This window comes from Triticum aestivum, chromosome 3A (assembly GCF_018294505.1).
Source record: "Triticum aestivum cultivar Chinese Spring chromosome 3A, IWGSC CS RefSeq v2.1, whole genome shotgun sequence".
In the NCBI taxonomy this organism is placed as follows: domain Eukaryota; kingdom Viridiplantae; phylum Streptophyta; class Magnoliopsida; order Poales; family Poaceae; genus Triticum; species Triticum aestivum.
The window spans coordinates 569232206-569240965 of NC_057800.1; positions in this window are offsets into that span (position 1 = coordinate 569232206).

Genomic DNA, 8760 nt, shown 5'->3' on the forward strand with positions numbered 1-8760 from the left:
ATGCTAAGCACGCTAGTGGTGGTTCCCAAGCGATAAAAGTAAATGTTTTGACTCCATAGAGAGTTTTTGTTTGATTATTTGAGAGATTAACTTTTTTTCTGTTTGCAGTTTGGGACTGGGCATCCCTATTACCGCCCTTTTCTCGTGCGATGGCGAGTGGATAAACACTCGACCTGAGAATAACCCGCTTAGCATGGAAGATACCGACCAACTCCTATCGTTCCATGAACGATCCAGGCACACAAAAAGGATATTTATTTAGAAGTTTTTAGAGGTGGCATATCCAAATTTACTTAGGACGGGAGGGTAAGACCGCCTATAGGTAGGTATGGTGGACTCATCTGGAATAACTTTGGGTTCAAGGTTTTTTATGTACAAGCAGAATTCCCACTTAGTACAGGCGAAGGCTAGCAATTAGATTGAGAAGCGGCCAGCTAGAGAGAAGCAACAGTCATAAACATGCATTATGCATAAGTAACATTGGACACTAGCGTGAGTAGGATACGAACACCATGAACATAAATATCAAAGAGGCTATGTTGGTTTTGATTCAACTACATGCATGAACATGTGCCAAGTCAAGTCACTCAAACATTCAGAGGAGGATACCATATCATCATACTACATCACAATCATGTTAACGCAATGTTGATATCCAAGATAAATCATTATCCACTCCCAGCTACTTATGCATGGCATGAGAAACTATAATCTCTAATTGTCATTGCAAACATGTTTAATCATAATGGGCTGGATCATGGATACTAGGTTAAACATTTTTACACAAACAGAACAAGTCGAGTCCATACCAGTTTCTCTCTGTCATGGCCAGTTCATCGAATATCATCATTATTACCTTTCACTTGCACGACCGAACGATATGAAAATAATAATAGTGCAAGAGTGTCATGGACTAAGCTGGAATATACAAACATTTTATTCAACGGGAGAAGACAAGATAAAATGTGCTCTTTATTAGATCAACAATTATTCATATGAGAGCCACTCAACATTTTCATCATGGTCTTCTCCTTGGTACAACTCAAATAAAAAGAAAATAAATTCAGATAAACACACTGAAATATTTTTGGAGTTTTTGGTTTTCTTGAACAAGCAAATAAAAGGGAAAAGCAAAAACGAGAAAAACTATTTACACAGGAAAGCTCCCAACAAGCAAAAGAAGAGCAAGGCAATCTTTTTGGGTTTTCTTTTTAACATTACTACTAAGCATGCATAGAAAGTAAATTAGCTACAACTATTTTTTTGGTTTTTCTAAAGTTTTTCAAACACACAAGACGAAAGCAAGAAAAATAAAATCTAAGCATGATGATACAATGAAAAAGTGTGAACACCGACAAGATGAATAAGTGGACATGAATGTAACGTCGGCGGGAAACACATACTCCCCCAAGCTTGGATGGTAGTAGGGGTACTGAGGAGCAGGTATCCACTCATCCCACTGTTGAGGCTCTTCCGCTGCCTCTGCAGCAGCCTGAGCGTTCCGGTAGGCAATGATGTCCACATGCATAATCCTTTATCCGCCCCTGGCAACAGAATCAAAAAAACCAGGAGCAGGCAATGGAATAATATCACGGGTCTCAATGCTAAAAACGAGGTTATAAGGAATTAGAATATTAGGAGACTCTTTATCAGTGAAGTGGTGGTGATCCATGGCTGTGCGGTCTAGGTAAACCTTGGTCAGAGGGTAATCATAAGGGTGTATCTCAACATTAAAGTGAGCCGCCAAACAAGTAGCAAAAATCTCACCATGTATTTTTCCTTTGGATTTATTAATGTGGAGGCGACGAGCCACAATAGCTCCCAAGCTATAAGTGTTCTCGCCCTCCAGTGCATGACATAAAACAACAAGGTCTGGTGAAATTAGTGCACCCACCTTCTCTCTAGCAAGCATGCATTTTGCAATAAAATAGCAAAATAATGAATAGCAGGAAAATGCAAGCCAGCGGCAGTGATAGTTGGTACCCCTCTCTCATCTCCCACTGTCAAAGTGTGATAAAAGGCCTCAAACTCAGCCGGCCTAGGCTCGGCTAAGCTCCCATCAGAAGGGATCATGCATATGTTACAAAATTCAGTAAGTGGTATCTGATGGTTTTCAGCATATAAATCAAAACTCACTTCAGGAGGATTATTCCTAGGCAGGAAAGTAAAACTTTGAACAAAGATATTTGTGAGGATTTGGTGTTGTTCACACTCATCTGCGATGAAGTCGGTGAGGCCGGCATTAGCAGCATATTGTGTGAACTCCTGAAGGATTCTAGCCTCTTCCAGGAATGGGGTGTGCGGCCATTCACACAGTCGTACTTCCGCCAACTGATACGTCTCCAACGTATCTATAATTTTTTATCGCTCCATGCTATATTATCTACTGTTTTAGGCAATATTGGGCTTTATTATCCACTTTTATATTACTTTTGGGACTAACCTATTAACCAGAGGCCCAGCCCAGATTTGTTGTTTTATGCCTATTTCAGTGTTTTGAAGAAAAGGAATATCAGACGGAGTCGAAACGGAACAAAATCAATTGGAGAAGTTATTTTTGGAAGGAAACACACCTGATGGACTTGGACCCCACGTCAAGGAAGGAACGAGGTGCTCACGAGGGTGGGGGCGCCCCCCCTAGGGCGCGCCCCCCTACCTCGTGGGGCCCCCGTGGCTCCCCTGACGTGCTTCTTCTGCCTATATAACTCCATATACCCTAAAACTTCTAGAACGCAACATAGATCGGGAGTTCTGCCGCTAGAAGCCTCCGTAGCCACCAAAAACCAATCGGGACCCTGTTCCGGCACCCTGCCGGAGGGGGGAACACTCACCGGTGGCCATCTTCATCATCCCGGTGCTCTCCATGACGAGGAGGGAGTAGTTCTCCCTCGGGGCTGAGGGTATGTACCAGTAGCTATGTGTTTGATCTCTCTCTCTCATGTGTTCTTGAGATGATACGATCTTGATGTATCGCGAGCTTTTCTATTATATTTGGATCCTATTATGTTTCTTCCCCCCTCTACTCTCTTGTAATGAATCGAGTTTCCCCTTTGAAGTAATCTTATCGGATTGAGTCTTTAAAGACTTGAGAGCACTTGATGTATGTCTTGCCGTGGATATCTGTGGTGACAATGGGATACCACGTGCCACTTGATGTATGTTTTGGTGACCAACTTGCGGGTTTCATGACATTGGGAACCTATGCATAGGGGTTGGCACACATTTTCGTCGTGATTCTCCGGTAGAAACTTTGGGGCACTCTTTGAGGTCCTTTGTGTTGGTTGAATAGATGAATCTGAGATTGTGTGATGCATATCGTATAATCATACCCACGGATACTTGAGGTGACATTGGAGTATCTAGGTGACATTAGGGTTTTGGTTGATTTGTATCTTAAGGTGTTATTCTAGTATGAATTCTAGGGTTGTTTGTGACACTTATAGGAATAGCCCAACAGATTGATTGGAAAGAATAACTTTGAGGTGGTTTCGTACCCTACCATAATCTCTTTGTTCGTTCTCCGCTATTAGTGACTTTGGAGTGACTCTTTGTTGCATGTTGAGGGATAGTTTTATCATCCAATTATGTTAGTATTGTTGAGGGAACTTACACTAGAGAAAGTATGAACCCTAGGCCTTATTTCCACACATTGCAATACCGTTTGTGCTCACATTTATCACTCGTTACCTTGTTGTTTTTATATTTTCAGTTTACAAAAACTATTATCTACTATCCATATACCACTTGTATCACCATCTCTTCGCCGAACTAGTGCACCTATACAATTTACCATTGTATTGGGTGTGTTGGGGACACAAGAGACTCTTTGTTATTTGGTTGCAGGGTTGCTTGAGAGAGACCATCTTCATCCTACGCCTCCTACGGATTGATAAACCTTAGGTCATCCACTTGAGGGAAATTTGCTACTGTCCTACAAACCTGTGCACTTGCAGGCCCAACAACGTCTACAAGAAGAAGGTTGTGTAGTGGACATCAAGCTCTTTTCTGGCGCCGTTACCGGGGAGGTTAGTGCTTGAAGGTATATCTTTAGATCTTGCAATCGAGTCTTTTAGTTTCTTGTTTTATCACTAGTTTAGTTTATAAAATAAAACTACAAAAAATGGAATTGATTTTGTCTCATACGCTTCATCTTTTTAATATCTTTCGTGAGTATGATGGAAAGGAAAATTGTGCTCAAGTACTAGAAGAAGAAATCTATAAAATGTTTGGCATTAAATATTTGAATGATGAGCATGATTGCAATGTTGTTAGTACGAATTCTTTGAATATCCATGATGCTAATGATGATTGCACTAGTTATGATGAAAATACCTCCTATAAACATGTCAATTTTTGTGGAGTAGACTGGGTTTGCAAGTACACACCAAATAGGGAAGATAGATATTGCAAGAGGCATAAGTACTTAGAAACTAAATTGTTGCAAGAAAGTCTAGATGAATGTGTTGAAAGATTCAATATTTTGCGTGCCCCTTGTGAACTTTGCAATGAACATGGTCATTTAAAGCTCCAATGCTATTTGTTTCATGATCAAGTCGTGTCCAAACATTGTGATAATTTGATTACCCTTGAGCATCATAAAGAGCTTAGCCTTCTTTTGGGTTATGAAGAAATGAAACGTATAACTGAGGGTATTCCAAAGTTTAATCTTGATAGAGTTCTTGATTTTGATCTAGAGAATATTTATATGTATTGTGCGGTGAATTGCATTGAAAATCCTTATATTGCCAATTACATAAAGAAAAGAAAACAAATAGAAGATGAAGAGAATGCTAGCGAAAGGGAAGAGACTTCCCAATATTCTCCTATTATTTCGTATGATGAATCGGGTAACGAAGATGATACCTCTATTCAACCAATCTTATTAATAAGGAACTCCAAAAAGAGGATTGAACCCACACATGATGTGGTGAAGAAGAAGAAAAGAAACAGGAAGAGAGGTAAAAAGATATCTCTCCCAAATAATGTTTCTCCTATTACTATTGTGCCTCATGAAAATATAATTGTGGAAGATAATGATACTTCTTATGATCTTGAAAATCTTTTTGGCACTTGCTTGGAAGAATATAATAATTGCTATACTATCGGTGCTATCCATGCTATTAATGATGAGAGTGATTATGCTTATGATACGAAAAGGCCCAAGATTGGGGAAGCTATGTTTGATGAGGATGACATATTTGAGAATATATTTGCTGCAATTAATGTTTGTCCCAAGCTTGGGGATGCTATGTTTAATAATGATGATATTTTTAGCCTTCCATGTTTTGATATGCAAAGTGATTATGATGAGAACAAAGTTGCTACTTATGATGATTATTGTGATGATACATATGCTATAAAAAGTAGTGATGATTATATTTATAAAACTTGTCATGATTATGATTACCCCTTCTCTGAACATTACTCTTTCAATGTGGAAGCAATTTATAATATCCAAGTCTCTTATGACACTCCCACTATCCCGAATGAGAAGAATTTTGCTTACGTGGAGAGTAGTAAATTTTGCATGCTTGTAGATCATGAAAAGAATGCTTTATATGCTGGTTATATTGTTGAATTAATTCATGATGCTACTGAAAATTATTATGAGGTAGGAACATATGCTTGTAGGAATTGCAATAATACCAAGTTTCCTCTCTATGTGCTTAAAATTTTGAAGTTATGCTTGTTTTGCTTTCCTATGCAAGTTGATTATTGTTCCCATAAGTTGTTTGCTCACAAAATCCCTATGAATAGGAAGCATGTTAGACTTAAATGTGCTAGTCATATTCTTCATGATGCTCTCTTTATGTTTCAATTCTTATCCTTTATGTGAGCATCATTGAAATCATCATGCCTAGCTAGGGGCATTAAACGATAGCGCTTGTTGGGAGGCAACCCAATTTTATTTTAGTTACTTGATTTTTGTTCCTGTTTAGTAATAAATAATTCATCTAGCCTCTGTTTAGATGTGGTTTTATGTGTTTCATTAGTGTTTGTGCCAAGTAGAACCTTTGGGAAGACTTTGGGAAAGTCTTGTTGATCATGCTGGCAAAAACAGAAACTTTAGCGCTCACGAGAATTGCTTCCATTTTTATATGGAGAGTGGTATTTAGCTAATTATTTTTTCAGATGATTAATAGATAAATTCCTCAGGTTCATAAATTTATTTGAGATTTTTATGAGTTCATAAGTATACGTTTGGTCCAAATTACTACAGACTGTTCTGTTTTTGACAGATTCTGTTTTCGATGTGTTGTTTACTTATTTTGATGAATCTATGGCTAGTAAAATAGTTTATAAACCATATAGAAGTTGGAATACAGTAGGTTTAACACCAATATAAATAAATAATGAGTTCATTACAGTACCTTGAGTGGTGATTTATTTTCTTATACTAACGGAGCTTACGAGTTTTCTATTAAGTTTTGTGTTGTGAAGTTTTCAAGTTTTGGGTAAGGATTCGATGGACTATGGAATAAGGAGTGGCAAGAGCCTAAGCTTGGGGATGCACAAGTCACCCCAAGGTAATATTCAAGGATAGACAAGAGCCTAAGCTTGGGGATGCCCCGGAAGGCATCCCCTCTTTCGTCTTCGTTCATCGGTAACTTTACTTGGAGCTATATTTTTATTCACCACATGATATGTGTTTTGCTTGGAGCATCAATTTATTTTGTTAGGATTTTCTTGCTGTTGTTTATAAAAAAAATTCATCTTTTATTTCAATAAAAGTGGCATTGATAGCCTTTACTATGCCTATGTTACAAGTATGCATGTTGCTGTTTGAAAACAGAAAGTTTACCGCTGTTGCAATAATTCCCTAGAAAAGTCGGAATGTGATAAAATGTTGAAACCTTTTGCATATTAAGCTATGATAAATTTACTACAGTGTTAGTTTTATTGCATAATTTTTGGAGCTAGGGAAATATGGATGTTGCAGCATTCTTTACGGACTACCCTGTTTAGGCAGATTGCTATTATGTTTGCATTGTTTGCATGTGTTTGCTTCTTTAATGATTCTAGTTGAGGATAGGACTATTAAATATGCAGAGACATTTAGTATTCAATGTTGAATAATAATTTTAGTGATTTGCTACAGTATAGTATCATAAGGTTTTGCAATGGTTTATACTAACTTATCTCACGAGTCCTTGTTGAGTTTTGTGTGGATGAAGCTTTTGAGATTTAGGGAGACCGTGGTATGAGAGGAATTAAGGAGACAAAAGCTCAAGCTTGGGGATGCCCAAGGCACCCCAAGATCATATTTCAAGAAGTCTCAAGCATCTAAGCTTGGGGATGTCCCGGTTGGCATCCCACCTTTCTTCTTCAACAATTATCGGTTAGTATTGGTTGATCCTAAGTTTTTGCTTCTTCACATGATGTTTGCTATTCTTAGATGTCATATTATTTTGCTTTGCTTGCCTTTTGAATAGAGTACCAAGATCTGAAATTATTAAATGTTAGAGAGTCTTCACATAGTTGCATAATTATTCAACTACTCATTGATCTTCACTTATATCTTTCGGAGTAGTTTGTCATTTGCTCTAGTGCTTCACTTATATCCTTTTAGAGCACGGTGGTGGTTTTATTTTATACAAATAGATGAACTCTCATGCTTCACTTAGATTATTTTGAGAGTCTTAAATAGCATGGTAATTTTCTTAAAATCCTAATATGCTAGGTATTCAAGAATAATAAAATTCTCTTATGAGTGTGTTGAATACTATGAAAAGTTTGATGCTTGATGATTGTTTTGAGATATGGAGATGGTGATATTAGAGTCATGCTAGTTGAGTGGTTATGAATTTGAGAAATACTTGTGTTGAAGTTTGTGATTCCCGTAGCATGCACGTATGGTGAACCGTTATGTAACGAAGTCGGAGCATGAGGTGTTTATTGATTGTCTTCCTTATGAGTGGTGGTCGGGGACGAGCGATGGTCTTTTCCTACCAATCTATCCCCCTAGGAGCATGCGCGTAATACTTTGCTTTGATAACTTCTAGATTTTTTCAATAATTATATGAGTTCTTTATGACTAATGTTGAGTCCATGGATTATACGCACTCTCACCCTTCCACCTTTGCTAGCCTCTCTAGTACCGCGCAACTTTCGCCGGTACCATAAACCCACCATATACCTTCCTCAAAACAGCCACCATACCTACCTATTATGGCATTTCCATAGGCATTCCGAGATATATTGCCATGCAACTTTCCACCATTCCGCTTATTACGACACACTCCATCATTGTCATATTGCTTAGCATGATCATGTAGTTGACATCGTATTTGTGGCAAAGCCACCATTCATAATTCTTTCATACATGTCACTCTTGATTCATTGCATATCCCGGTACACCGCCAGAGGCATTCATATAGAGTCATATCTTGTTCTAAGTATCGAGTTGTAATTCTTGAGTTGTAAATAAATAGAAGTGTGATGATCATCATTAATAGAGCATTGTCCCAAAAAAAGAGAAAGGCCATAAAAAAAGAAAGGCCAAATAAAAAAAATAAAGAAAGGGCAATGCTACTCTCCTTTTTCCACACTTGTGCTTCAAAGTAGCACCATGCTCTTCATATAGCGAGTCTCATATAATGTGCTTCAAAGTACCATGTTCTTCATATAGAGAGTCTCTTGTTTTGTCATTTTCATATACTAGTGGGAACCTTTCATTATAGAACTTGGCTTGTATATTCCAATAATGGGCCTCCTCAAGTGCCCTAGGTCTTCGTGAGCAAGCAAGTTGGATGCACACCC